We start from the raw sequence: 13630 nt of genomic DNA on the forward strand, positions 1-13630 counted from the left end.
AAAGCAGGGGGAAATGCATCCGTAATAGAGTCAACAATAAAAATAAAGTTAAGAAAAGAGAGGGGGTTCAGACACATGGGTTGAAGTAAAGAAAGGACGGCTTTACCCCTACCCGCCAAAAAACAAACAGAAAAACACACAAACAAACAAAAAACTGAGGGTCTACAGGCCAACCTAAATGAGGAAAAGAAACCAGCCCAGTGAAGACCTGGAGCAGGTACGTTCCAGGCAGACAGCAGCTGCTGGGACTGACAGAGGAAGGAGCTAGGCGAGTTTCAGGGCCACAGAAAGAAGCCCCAGGTTGCAATTACCTGTTGCTGTAAGCAAAGCAACAAAACCTAGTGGCCTAAGGTGATAACCACTTTATCTCTCACAACCCTCTGAAATGACTGGACTCTGCTCACTCACCTGCCTGGCAGTCAGCGCCGCAGGCTGGGAGCTCATCTGAGACCATGACCCAGGACTGCTCCCCTCCTCTCCTCCGCATGGCCTCTCTGTGTCACTTTTGTTTTCTCACAGCACGGTGCCTGGATTCACAAAGTATAGAATATTTCCTCCCTGGTCCTTTACAGAAAAGTTTGCCGACCTCTGGGCTAAGTCATGTGGAGCATGATAAGTCTTGCTGAGGGATGGGAATTTTATTCTAAGTGATGGGGAGCCACTGGAGGGTTTTAAACCAGTGAGCCACATTGTCTGACCTCCAGTTTTAAAGATCTGCCCTGGGAATGGATTATAGGAGAGTGAGAGTGAAAGCAGGGAGACCAGCAGCAGGCCGTGGCAATCCCCCAGAGGAGAGATGGTAGAGAGGAAAACTGGGAGAAGCAGGTAAAGTTGGCACATGTACTGAGGAGAGGAAGCTACAGGACTCACTGAGGCCTTGGATATGGAGAGGAGAGAAAGAGGAATCAGCAGGACATCTCAGATTTTGGCTTGAGCACCTGGGTTAAAGGTGGCACCATTACTGAAAAGAGAAAGACCCAGAGAGTCTTTCTCCCAAGACTCTTGGGAGAAAAGAGCAGCAAGAGTCCTGTCTCATACATGCTAAGTTTGTGAGGTTTCTCAGGCATCCAAGAATCAGACTCAAGTCTACATTACGGTTAGGTACTTGAGTCTGGATGGAGCTCAGGATATAAATTTGAGAATCCTCAGTGTCGACGTAAAAAAAGTCCAAACCTGTAGAAAATTTTTACATGAGTTTTATTTAAGCCAAATGGAAGATACACCTGGGAGCAAGATCTCAGCAGACTGAGAAAATGCTTCCTAGAACGACAGTTTGTTTTATGCATTTGGAATTACAAGGAGGAGGGAAAGGAGGTTACTTGAAGGTAGGAGAAAAACAAGGCAGGGATTAATTAGATTACAGGATAGTTATGTGTTCCCTTGAAGGTACTTCCCAGGGGTCTGAAAAGAGGCATTTCAAAAATATGTTAACCTAGATGCACAAAAACAATGGGCAGGGCTTACTTAAAGCAAAAATAACCTTTCTCTAGGGAAGTTACAGGCCTGGGGCATGACTACCCGAATGACCTGCCCAGCGAGAAATTGATGATTAGATCACCCTGTGAAGTTGCCTTCAGTAGCATTTACTATAGCACCCCTTTTTCATCAGCTTCAGTAAACAGATAGTATTGAAGCCAGAGGCCTGTATCTCCAGGGAAATGGTGAGGCGAGAGCCCTCGGCTAGGTAAAAACCAGAGGCTATTAGAGGCAGAGAAGTCAGTAAAAGATTTAAGAAGGAGTGTCTGGAAAGACAGAAGGGAGCTGGGAAACTGGATTGATGAGAACCTGAAAAGAATATTTGAAGCTGGAAGGACTGGTCCACTGCGCTTAATGCTATACAGGTGAGTGACCACTAAATTCAGTGGTAGAAAATCTTGGAAAACTTGACCCGAGCAATTTCAGTGAGTAGTGGGGACTGGCCATAGGCTGGGGGGGGGAGGGGGGGTTGAGGAAATTAGTGGATATGGGCAAGTGGAGAGAGCAAATCTATAGAGACCTCTTTTGAGTAATTTTGCTGCAAAATGAACAGATAAAAACCACAGAAGTCCACGGCAAGCTCAAGGCTTTTAAAGTCCCTTTCGATCCTGAGAAGCTTTAACTCCATGAAGCACCTACTAGGTGCCATTACTTGTCTACAACGCTGATGAGAAATTTCTTCCTGATGGTTCATTAGGAGGTTGGATGGAGCACAACAGAAATCTATGCCAATAACTTCAAGAAAAGACACAATGAAAAAGGAAGACTACAGCCCCAGAGGCAAGTGTAGATGTCCAAACGGGTTTCCTCCCTGTCACAGGGAGACCTGCAAACCCATCTAGCCAGCAGTTTCATTTCTGCTGGGTGTGCACACAGCTCTTCCTTCCACACTTTCCCAAGGAAGCTAGTTCATGCAAACTTCTGAAATTTGCTGCCAAATATAAACCTGTGACCCAAAGAATAAGCAGATTTCTATTATCAGGACACAAATGCATCTTGTACAGGCCACAAAGTAACATTTCATTTTTATTTTTTGGAAAACATTTAGTTTCTCCTGACAAACATCTAGGACAAAACATTCACATTCATGCACATATTACTTATTGTTATTTTTAAATTTTAATTACAGACTGTAAGGAAGACATGGAGATTTTTTTAAAAAAATCTAATTCTATCCCCTGATGGTCTTCAAAAGAGAAGTCTGAGCTCTGAACCATTTGCTATCCTGTTTCGTAGAGGTGCAGGCTGACCTGTCAGGTTGCCTGTATTCCTGCATCTATAAAATGGTGTATAGATCATCATGCCCAGGAGCTAGCTTAGAATCCCAGATATGCTCCTTACAAAACTGAGTGGCTCTTGAGAGAGTCCTTAGCCTCTGTGAGCCACAATTCTTCATTTGTCAACTGGTGTAGATCTAATTTGCTGTTATGTATTAAATAAGCTAATGTCTGTGTATGTATTCTGAGTACAATATGGTAGTTATCATGAAGAATCATGTCTTCGAGCACACCCAATCCTTATTGAAAAGGCCTAGCTATGTCTTGGTCTATTAAGAAGGGTCCCAGATCTCCCAGGTTATCCTATCCCATAGTCCAGATTGTCTGTCATCTATGGTAAGAATGATCTTGGTGGCCCTGAACGGGTAGCTCAGTTGATTAGAGTGTCATCTCGATATACCATGGTTGCAGGTTCTATCCCTGGTCAGGGCACATACAAGAACCAACCAATGAATGCATAAATAAGTGGAAAAACAAGTTGACAAAGCACTCTCTTTCTCTCTCTCTCTCACTCTTCCTCTCTCTCTCTCAAATCAATAAATGAAAAAATTTTTTAAAAGAATTATAGTTGGTGCTTTGGGAATCCTATAGTTGGCAGTAATTTTAAGCATATACCTTTAATAGTCACAGGCTTTAGAAGGTCACCTGTTGACATGAAGTATTTTCTATAAGTGGCACCCCAGGGCTTCTTGCTAATCCCCCCAACCCTGTCCCCAAGTTCTCAGCAGCCATCTAGATGTCTTTGGTTGTGCCAACGAGGAACTTCTCCACTTGCCTCCTCTAGTTTTGACGACATCACCGTGGGAACTTCTCTGCTGGGGAAACAACTGCAGTCCTGGTTTAAACCCATTTGCAGCTTGACTTTGAATGTCCCCAAAGCCTTAGCTTGCACAGGAGGGGAAGGTTCTCTCTCCAAGCCCCACGGGCCTCTGGGTTAGCTTCCTGAAAGACTGATGACAAGTGAGAACAGGGCCGGGATGACCATTTGTGGCCTCACTTTAGCTAGTGGAACACATCTCAAATAAGAACACACAGGAGCTAGAAGATGAGGCTCTAGTGAAAGGGATCTTGGCATTGGCCTTCACCTGTCAGCGGGTAAGCCGCTGGCTCTGAGTATCCATCTTCCCGACACAAAGAAGCAGCTGCAGAAGTTATATCAGGCCTTGGGGATAGTTCCTTTTAAACAGTCTTTGTTTCTGTTCTTTGAGGAGGGTAGCTTTTAATTACCATTTGTGAATAGTAGCCAATGCTTTCTGTTCTCTACACCACACCGCACCACACCACATCTCCTCAGCTTGTCTGGGATTTTAATATTTTTTATTTATTGACTGATTTTGAGAGGCAGGGGGAGAGATCGATTTGTTGGTCCACTTATTTATGCATTCATTGGTTGCTTCTTGCATGTGCCCTGAGCAGAGATCAAGTCCACAACCTTGGTGTATGGAGACGACACTCCAACCAACTGAGCTACTGGGCCAGGACTTGTCTGGGACTTTAGCTGAGGCCAGGATGGACAGTCTCCACACACACTGGCAGCACCCACCGTAAGCCTGTGGAGTCCCTCAAGTTTTCCACATCAGGGCTTATTTGAAGCTTCAGTAGTTCACTCAGCCCTCACACACGCAGCAGGAAGTGTGGAGTGGGCGTGAGGAGGCTGACACTCCCCGGACCACCCCCAACCACGGGAGGAGTGGCAAGTCTTCGGCTTCCAGCCTCTGGTTCTCCAGAGGCACAACTCAGGGGGCATTCTGCACCATTCCTCAGAGGGTCCCAGGCAAGAATGAGCCCAACTGCTCACAACAATACCCAGTGAATTCATGCATCTTTTACTGGCTTTTCGCCCCTTCCTTTCCCCACGCCCCCACTCCTACAGTCCAGGTCCCCCTCCCAAAAAGGCTCCCTGTGCCCAAGACCCAGGTCTCTACCTGACGTTTTGGTGAGGGGAAAACCTAAACTAAAACATGTATCAACAAGCATGATGGGAGGGTTTTGTTTTGTTTTGTTTTGTTTTGTTTTGTTTGTGTGTGTGTGTGTTTAACATTCAGAAATAAACTTGCTCCTTTACTGAACCGAAACAAAAAGAGAACCTGCCACTGTTGGGAAAAAGCTCTCCTTGAAGCTGAAGCAGCAGGAACTGAGTCCCGGTCACTGGTGACAAAGTTGAACCCTCCAGTTGACTGTGGCTAAGGCCAGGATCTGCTGGTGGCTGGGGCTGGAGGAGCCTGAGCGATCCTGGGTGTGGACGTATTTCTTACTCCCAGACCTAGTGCTGTGAGCTGGAGGCAGAACGTGTGACTGGGAGAAGGAGGTGGTTGAGACAGAGGCAAATGTTCAAAGCAAACCGCAGAGGCCTGGGAAGGCCGGACTGAGCTTACAGAGCCTGAGAACAAAAGGAGTCAGGCAGCCACGAAGGGAGGTGGTCCAGAGTCACTGCAGGAACCCAGGGTGAAGGCCAAGGAGAGAGCTTCTACCCCTTCGGGACATCTGCCACCTGCCACGGAACAATGCCCCCAACAATCCCAGCAGATCTAATAACAACACCTTCTCTGGCTGTGGGTCTATTTGTATGGGAGGAAAAGAAGAGGAAACTAAGAGAGGGATACAGGGATACAAAGCAGTTGGGCCCAAGTAGGACACCTGCATCCTGGGGGCACGGTTTGAACCCACAGAACGGAAGAGTAAAACAAAAGGCCGCATTGGCAAAGGGGGATTTCCGACAACCAACAATCACCTGCCTTCCTTCCTGCTGATCTTATGAGGCTGCGTTATTCTTATTTGGATGTGTGGGTTGACAGAGAAAATGTGGTAAAGGGTATTTCTGGAGAAAGAAATATTTTTGCAGGTGCGACAGCTGCAAGACCGTTATAATTCCATGAGGAACCGGCGGTGAGCTGCCGTTGCCAAAGTTGGACAGTGAATACCATAGAACAAGTCGGATTCTCCTGCAATGGAGAGAGCAGATCAGAACCTGCCGATGAACCTGTACAATACGAATCTTGACAGGCCCCGCCAGTGTTGCTCAGTGATTGAGCGTTGACCTGCGCACCAGGAGGTCGCCTGTTCGATTCCCGGGCAGGGCACATGCCCGGGTTGCAGGCTTGATCCCCAGCAGGGGGCGTGCAGGAGGCAGCCGATCAATGTTTCTATCCTTTCCTTTTCTCTCTCTCTCAAATTAATTTTAAAAACGTTTTAAAAAAAAGAAAAGAGTCTTGATTTAAATGGTGTACTATCCAAAACTGGACTACTTCTATCCTGCCCCCAATGAAACCACACCCAACAGTCCACCTGAGGTCCTCCCAAATTGCAGGTCTTTATCTGTGACGCTGTAATTTCTAGATGGCTGCTGGTAGCTGTAGTTCAATGATCATAATAATCAGACCTATTACCGCCGATCATCACAGCTGTCCCTTTGCCAGGACAGGATGCAGTTTTCCGATAAAGGACATACCCTTTCATCTTGGCTAAAATCCTTGCTTCACAATTCCTAGTCTCAAAGTGGCTCCTTTGCAACATTAATTCCAGTCACTGCTGGGTGTGCTGACCGTAGGGCTTTAACTGGCAAGACCTAAATATGAAACTCACTGAGTACATTACAACATTCTTCAGCACCATGTGAAAAGTTAATTTTTTTAAAAAGTGAGGATCGCAGAGATGAGTGCTTTTATAGAATACAATTCAACATATACCTTTACGTGTTTGTTTCAAAGAGCAGTCGATGTTTGCATGAAAGCCATTCTCTCCGGATTACCATTACTGAGCAGGAAACCGCTAGGCCTGCCCTGTCCAACGCAGTAGCCACCTGCGGCTGCCGAGCACTGGAAAATGTAGTCTGAACTGGGATGCGCTCTAAGTGTAAGACACCGGATTCTGAGGATTTCGTTTGAAAAAAGAACATAAAACATCTCATTGGTAAATCGTTTAGATTGATTGCATGCTGGAATGGTAATACTTTGGACATACTGGGTTAAAGAAAATATAGTACTAAAATTTTTTTGCATTGGTTTCTTTTTTCAGAGAGAGAGGAAGGGAGAAGCTGTGTGTGAGAGAAACATCTACGTGAGAGAGAAAACGTCGATCAGTTGCCTCCTGTGTGCGCCCCAGCTGGAGGCCAAACCTGCCACCTAGGTAAGTACCTTGACCTGGAATCAAACCCGCCACCCTTCAGCGTGTGGGATGACCCTCCACCTGCCTGAGCCACACCAGCCAGGGCTCTTTTTACGTTTTTAATGTGTCTACTAGAAAATTTAGAAGTGCAGCTGTGTAGCTCCCACTGTATTATCATCGAACAGCATGGCAGCTGGTCTTCTACAGCAGGGGCTTGGGAGGCAGCCTCTTGGAGGGGGCTCAGGAGGCCTGTCCTGCAATTCCTTAGCAAAGCAAGTGCGGTTTTCCCCCTAGAGTGTGTGTCCCGGGAGGCTGGTTTGTGAGGGCTGCAGGGGGGGGGGGGAACTTGTGAGGGAAGTGCTACAACCCTTCCAATCTCAGTGAGCTTTTCTGTCCCACAGTTACTGGAAATTGTTTTCCAACATTTCCTTGCATTTCAGAAATGATGCGGAGTGTACAACTCCCACTGCCTCTCCTCCGCTCCAGCAAACAGCTTTGTTGTATAATTTACATATCATAAGACTCGTAGTTTGATGAGTTTTCCTACATTTACCTAATTGTGCCACCATCACCGTAATCCAGTTGTAGGACAATTTCATCACCCCGAAAATTTTCCTCATGCTTGTTTAGACTCGCTCTCTGTTCCCAGAAACCAGTAGGAAACCTCTGATCCGCTTTCCAGGTCTATAGTTCTGCCTTTTTTTAAAGAAATTTCGTGTAAATGGGATCATACGGCGTGTGGCCTTTGTGCCTGGCTTGTTTCGCTTGGCGCACATCCACATTCGTCGCGCCTCGCCTGCCCGTCCCAATTTTTCGGCCTACTTTTAGAGGAAACAAGCATGGATGGAAGGAAATTTGGGGAAATTCCTCAGTGACTCGATCTGAGTTTAGAAAAGGTGCCAAGAGTAACTAAAAGCACTTTGAAAGGTTCATGTCAGGCTGAGACTTGTTTATAGGAGGCTGCTGACCCCTCTTTCCTCTTGTTTTAAAAAGAAAATGAACTGTATTGGCAAAACAGTATCCATTTCCCCATTTTACCTTCCTGCTCTTGTCTACAGACTTACATACTTGATATGCTATTGCACTCACAGATTAAAATGTGCTATTCTATATCTCCCTTCCTCTACTATTGAGTACTTTAAAAAAGAATGATAAATTTTCTCTCCAGCATCCACACTCTCTCACCTGGAAACTGAGCAGATGTAACTGCTTTTTATGGAATTTAACATTGTGACAGTCATTCATTTATTCCATGAAGTGCGAGCTGTTATGGCTCGACTGATATTGAAATCTAACCAGGTGAATCTAACATCCCACGGTCGTAAGATTTTGCGTTGCAAGTCATGGTGCTGGTTTAATTAACAGACAACAGCGAAAGAGAAACATTCCAGGAAACTTTTTTTTTTGCTAATAAGCAGGTACCAAAATAATGACCATCTTCTCACACACCCCTCCCCAAACCACTGAGAGGGTTACCCATAATACTATGTGGACTTTGAAGAGTAGGTGGTTAGAATCTCTGATAAACACACTCTTAAAGACTAAATCACACACAGTTGCTACAGGAACGACCTGTGAAAACCACAGACTGTGACAAGTGTGGGCGTGGAGGGAGAAGTGGAAAGATTCAGAGTGGTCAAAACTTAGTCACATTTTTAATCAAATCAAGTCACAACTGATCTGTTTCGTGTCTCTTTTGCTTTTTACCCACAGAGGTGTTCGACTTGCCCACCTTCACTGAAGCGGACATTCTCGGTGCCCACGTGCGGTCGCCTGTGGCTTTAGAAGACAATTCCTGTGCACGCTGGCCTTCTCCCTCAGGCACCTGTGTCTCCACCCCTGAAGGTGTTTTCTGTCACAACAGCAAGCTGTGCCCACAAACAACAACACCCCCAGGACAGCCCTCCAGAGATGAGAGCTAGGAGCTGGTGGATCAGTCCCCCAGCCCCCCACCCCCTGAAGGGACAATTGGAGGTGTGCTCCCCTCAGCCTCTCAGAGGGGTCCCCAGCAGGGCTGAGGCCCAGTCGCCCTCAGAGGTAACCTGCTCTAATATTAATTTACCCTTTTTGGTTTTTCTCTCTTCCCTATCTCACTTCCCCACTTTGCTTCCTGGGATCACTTCCTAAATATATCCTCCTTGCCCCCACTAAGACATCTGCCAAACTTTTAGGTAGGTATAGGCCTTTAAGGGATTTTACCACTCCTTTTGGGCAGGAATTTCTGGGTCTTTCTTAAGAAGACCTAGAGAAAAGAAACCAAAATGGTGAGAGTCATAGCAAATAGTGGATCTGCTCTCAAGTAGTCTCCCTGGAGGTTATATGGCTCAGTAATTACATTGTAAACACACCGCGACTGGACCGTGGGAGCAGGACCGGACTCTGTGCGAAAGCCTTACACACAGGAACTGATTCAATTCTCACAAGAGCCCCATGAAGTGAATACGATTACTGTCCTCATTTTTCAGGGGAGGAGCCTGGGAGGTGAAAGTAACGTGGCCCAAGTCACCCAGCTAGAAAAGACAAGGCCAGGATTCCAGCCCAGGCAGCCCGTCCCGGGTCCCCAGAGCAGGGCCCCTGACAGCCCCGCGCGTGAGGGGTGTGACAACCGCTGGCTTGTTTGTCAGCTACCATGCGGAGAAAGGCAAGAGGATGGTCTGCAGAATATCTGCAAAGGGTCGAAGGCTGAGCCATTAACCTCTGTGGGATTTGGTGAAGTCCATGGAGTCTTTCCAGAAGAACGTTTTTAAGCGCATTAAAGAAAACACACAGGAAGACGGAGGAAACCAATTACATTGAAATGCTACCAAAAACTGTGATACAGTAATATATACACTCACCTACGGGGGCACCTGCACATTGCAAGGGGCTTCCTAAAAGTGTCAGACTGTGACAGGACGGGCTGGGCTGCCCAAGTGGCTGATGGATATCAATGGTTGGCTTCAGAAAACTGAATTATAAGACGTCTTCCCTCCAAGTCACCCTTTTCCTTCATTAACTTTCTAGAACACAGGTTTGATTGTATTTCTCACCATTCTAAACCTTTCAGAAGTGCCCGCCCTCCATTGTCCCCAGAATAAAGTCTAGAAGGCCCAGGATGACATTCAAGGCCTGTGAGACCTGGACCCGATAATTCACCTTAGTAATCACCCACCAGTGCCTCCCAGGTTCTCTACACTCCGGCCACCGTAAATACCCCCTGCCTGGGCCTCAGGCGTCGAGGGCTCCCTGTTTCCTCTGCCTGGAACGAGCAAGTGCCTGTGACAGAGTCCTTCCTTCTCAGCTGACACTTCTTTGCAAAGTCTTCCCTGTAGCCCCTCTCCCAGGTAGAATTAATCACCCCCTCTCCGAGCACCCCGTAACTCTTTGCACATGCCTCTGTATAGCATAATTAATACATTACATTATAGTGATTATGGATATATATTAGGGTCTACTGTATGAACAATACCTTATTAATCTCATCTCAAGCAGAACCCAGCAGACTATCTAACCAGGATGAGAGTTCAGTTACTGCCGGTTAAAACTGATTTGAGCGTGGGAAGTGGGTAGTCCATGTGACACAAGCCTGAGATAACCTGCATGGAGTGTCTCAATTATTTCCCACCAAAGGTCCCAGATCTTGAAGAGTCTGGAAACAAAGCTTGAAGCAACCCACCAAAATCATGAAACTTCCTTGAAGACTTGTACTGTCTTAATATTTTGTATGAAACCGGCTGTCTCTTCCATAATACAGGGTGTCCCCCAAAAATGTTTACACACACTTTGAATAATTATAAAGGCAGTGTTTATTAAAATACATTTTATTTTCAAAATTGAGCTATTAGCTGTTAAAGTGTGTATACATTTTGGGGGGACACCCTATATATTAACATTGGTTATCGAAGTAAAGTTATTGATTTTTGCTCACATTTTTAAGTAAAATGGACATTAAAAAAAAAAAAAAAGATCTGTCCTCTTTCGCCTATGACTTGCTGTACCCTCTGGCCTGCCAACAATCCCTTGGGTACAGGTGCCCAGGTTGAGACACAGGGACCTGGAAGGCTCCTCCTCCAGACCCCGAGCTGAGGGCACCACTTGGTTGACTTCAAGTCAAAGTCCCAGGAGAACCCCCTACACCAGGCAGCTGGATGCTAAATACACAGCCCTGGGCAGGCCTCGGCCACCCAGTAAATCTTTCAGACGAGTAACTATTCCACAGCCTATCCATTTTCCAATCTTCCTCCAAAGTTTTTCAGGGATGATTCATTCTGCGAAGTGAAACAGCTTGTTGGGTTTTTCCACGATGTCCCTTCGTGTTTGTTATGGTTCCCATGATTCTTCTGTTGCTGCTGACACTTTATCAACCTTGACGTGTGACTTCCTTCTTGTCCTGATAGTCTTTTGCCTTTTCTCTCCTTTGACTGAGGGGGGGGGCCTCAGCATGTGCCCCAGTCCTCCCTTCTATCTCAGTTTGAGTTACTTTTTTTTAAAACGGATTTTTAGAGAGAGAGAGGGAAGGGGGGGAGGGGAGAGAGAAAGATCCATGTGAAGAGTGAAGCATTGATCGGCTGCCTCCCACACACCCCCTGCTGGGGATTGAGCCCGAAACCCCTGCATGTGTCCCAACGGAATTGAACCTGCAACCTTTCAGTGCATGGGATGACGCCCAACCAACTGAGCCACACTGGCCAGGGCTCATCGACTTTTTTAAGGTTCAGTTGTGGTGGGGTGGAAAGAGCATGCGTCTCAGGGTCAAGTAGAGCTGATTGCTCAGCTACTCGCTGGCTATACCATAGTGTGCAAACAGTATGACCTCTCCTAGCCTCAGTGCACTCATCAGTAAAATGGGAACATACATACCCATTTTTCAGGATTTTCTAAGAACTAAATGAGGACAGGTCTTTGGAAAGACCTTACATAGTATCCATCATGAGGTGAATACTCAATATATGTGAATTTTTGTTTCCTTCCTTCTACTAGAAAGAGTATCTAGTTCTGCAGCCTGAAAACCTGGGTTGGTGCTGGTGCATATTGAAGAGCCAGCCACAAGGAAACCTGCAGAGGGCCACCCCTGCCTGGGGGCAGGATCGGTGCCTTTTGCCTCGGCATCTCCAGCTCCTGCCCAGCATGGGGTGTGGCATATAGTAGGGATCCCACAAATGTCTGTTGAACGGAAGAATGAATAAAGGACAAAGGAATGAGTGGCTACCTTCTTCCAGAATGATAAAGGATTTGTGAAGAATAACTGTGTTATATCAAGGTAATCAAATAATTTGTAATAGGTGAAACAGCTTGGAAAATCTCTGATGCCTACACCACTGACACTGTAGAGGGACAAGTTGGTAAAGGAAGCCGGGCACACTGGGGTGGGGCAGTGCCGAGGATGGCGGAGGCCCCGAGAGATTCGAGCACCCCATAACGCAGGAGCAGGCGGGGGAGCAAATCGCTCACTTGCAGGAGTCGTGAGGGCAGCTGGGAGACAGCAGGGACGGTGTGAAGGGGAGTTGCCTGGTAATTACTATTGTTTCGGAGTAAATGCATGTGTGTGTGTTTCTGGCAGGTAATGGCCGTTTCTGGGTGGCAGCAGTAGGCTCTGACCGCGGAGCTGTCTGGGAGGAATGACTGCAGATGACTAAGCTCGGCTTTGCATCACCAGATGGGCCGCTCCGTCACTGTCACTGGCCTCAGCGGCAGCCTCCCGGCCCATCTCCTGCTTCCCCGGTTGCTCCATCACAGTCCATGCTCCCCCCCAACCCACAGCGACCTTCCCAAACCTTGACTCAGGGTCCTGAACCTCCTTGCCCAACACTTCCCATTCCTATCTCCATTACAATAGAAACGCAAAGCCTCCCCCTCCGCACCGCCTCTGCTCACCTGCTCCAGCTGCCCAGCCCTCTGGGCCCTTCAGGCGCCAAACCCATTCCCACTGCAGTCTTTGCGCTTGCTGCTCCCTCTGTCTAGAAAGTTCCCTCCCTACTCCATCCTTCACAAGTCTGGTTCTTCCTCCTCGCTCATCTCTCAGATCCTTTCATTCCCCAGAATGTCCAATGTCCTTCCTTGACTTTTTTTTTTTAATTCTCACCCAAGGATATTTTTTCCATCCATTTTTAGAGAGAGTGGAAGGAAGGGAGGGGGAGAGAGAGAAACATCGATGTAAGAGACACATCGACTGGTTACCTCCCACACGTGGGGATCAAGCCCGTAACCGACGTACATACCCTTGGCTGGAATTGAACCCGGGACCCTTCAGTCTGTGGGCCGACGCTCTAACCACTGAGCCAGACCAGCCGGGGCCTCCCCTGACTTTCTGAGCTGCCCTGTCTCTCTCCCTTCCTCCCTGTTTCTCTCCACTCTTACTTTCTCCGTGTCACTTAGGACTACCTAAAACCACCGTATTCATTTGTTTTTCAGAGCTGTTTCTGCCCATTTTTCCTTCCCCTGACGGAATATAGGGCTCAGGGGTTTACACCTGTCTGGTTCACAGCTCTATCCCCAGCACAAAGTGGCCACAATAGGTGCTCAATGACTGTTAGATGAATAAGTAGATAAAATCTGCCCCACTGAGAATAAACAAGCTCATGGAGCAGAATCTCTGTGAGCTTCTCTGCTAGAAGATGGGGTGGCATTGTTCCTGCAAGGTGGAGAGAGCAGTTGGGAGGAGGCGCCCCCAGGCTGCCACACTTCTCCCAGGAACATCACCTCTGGGAGGCAATGACACACACAACTGTGCCCAGGGGCTCTTTGGGAAGCCCTGAAGCCACCTGGTAACCCTGAAAAGCAGGCAAACCTGGAAG

Source organism: Miniopterus schreibersii (genome assembly GCF_964146895.1).
Source record: "Miniopterus schreibersii genome assembly, chromosome: 15".
Lineage (NCBI taxonomy): Eukaryota > Metazoa > Chordata > Mammalia > Chiroptera > Miniopteridae > Miniopterus > Miniopterus schreibersii.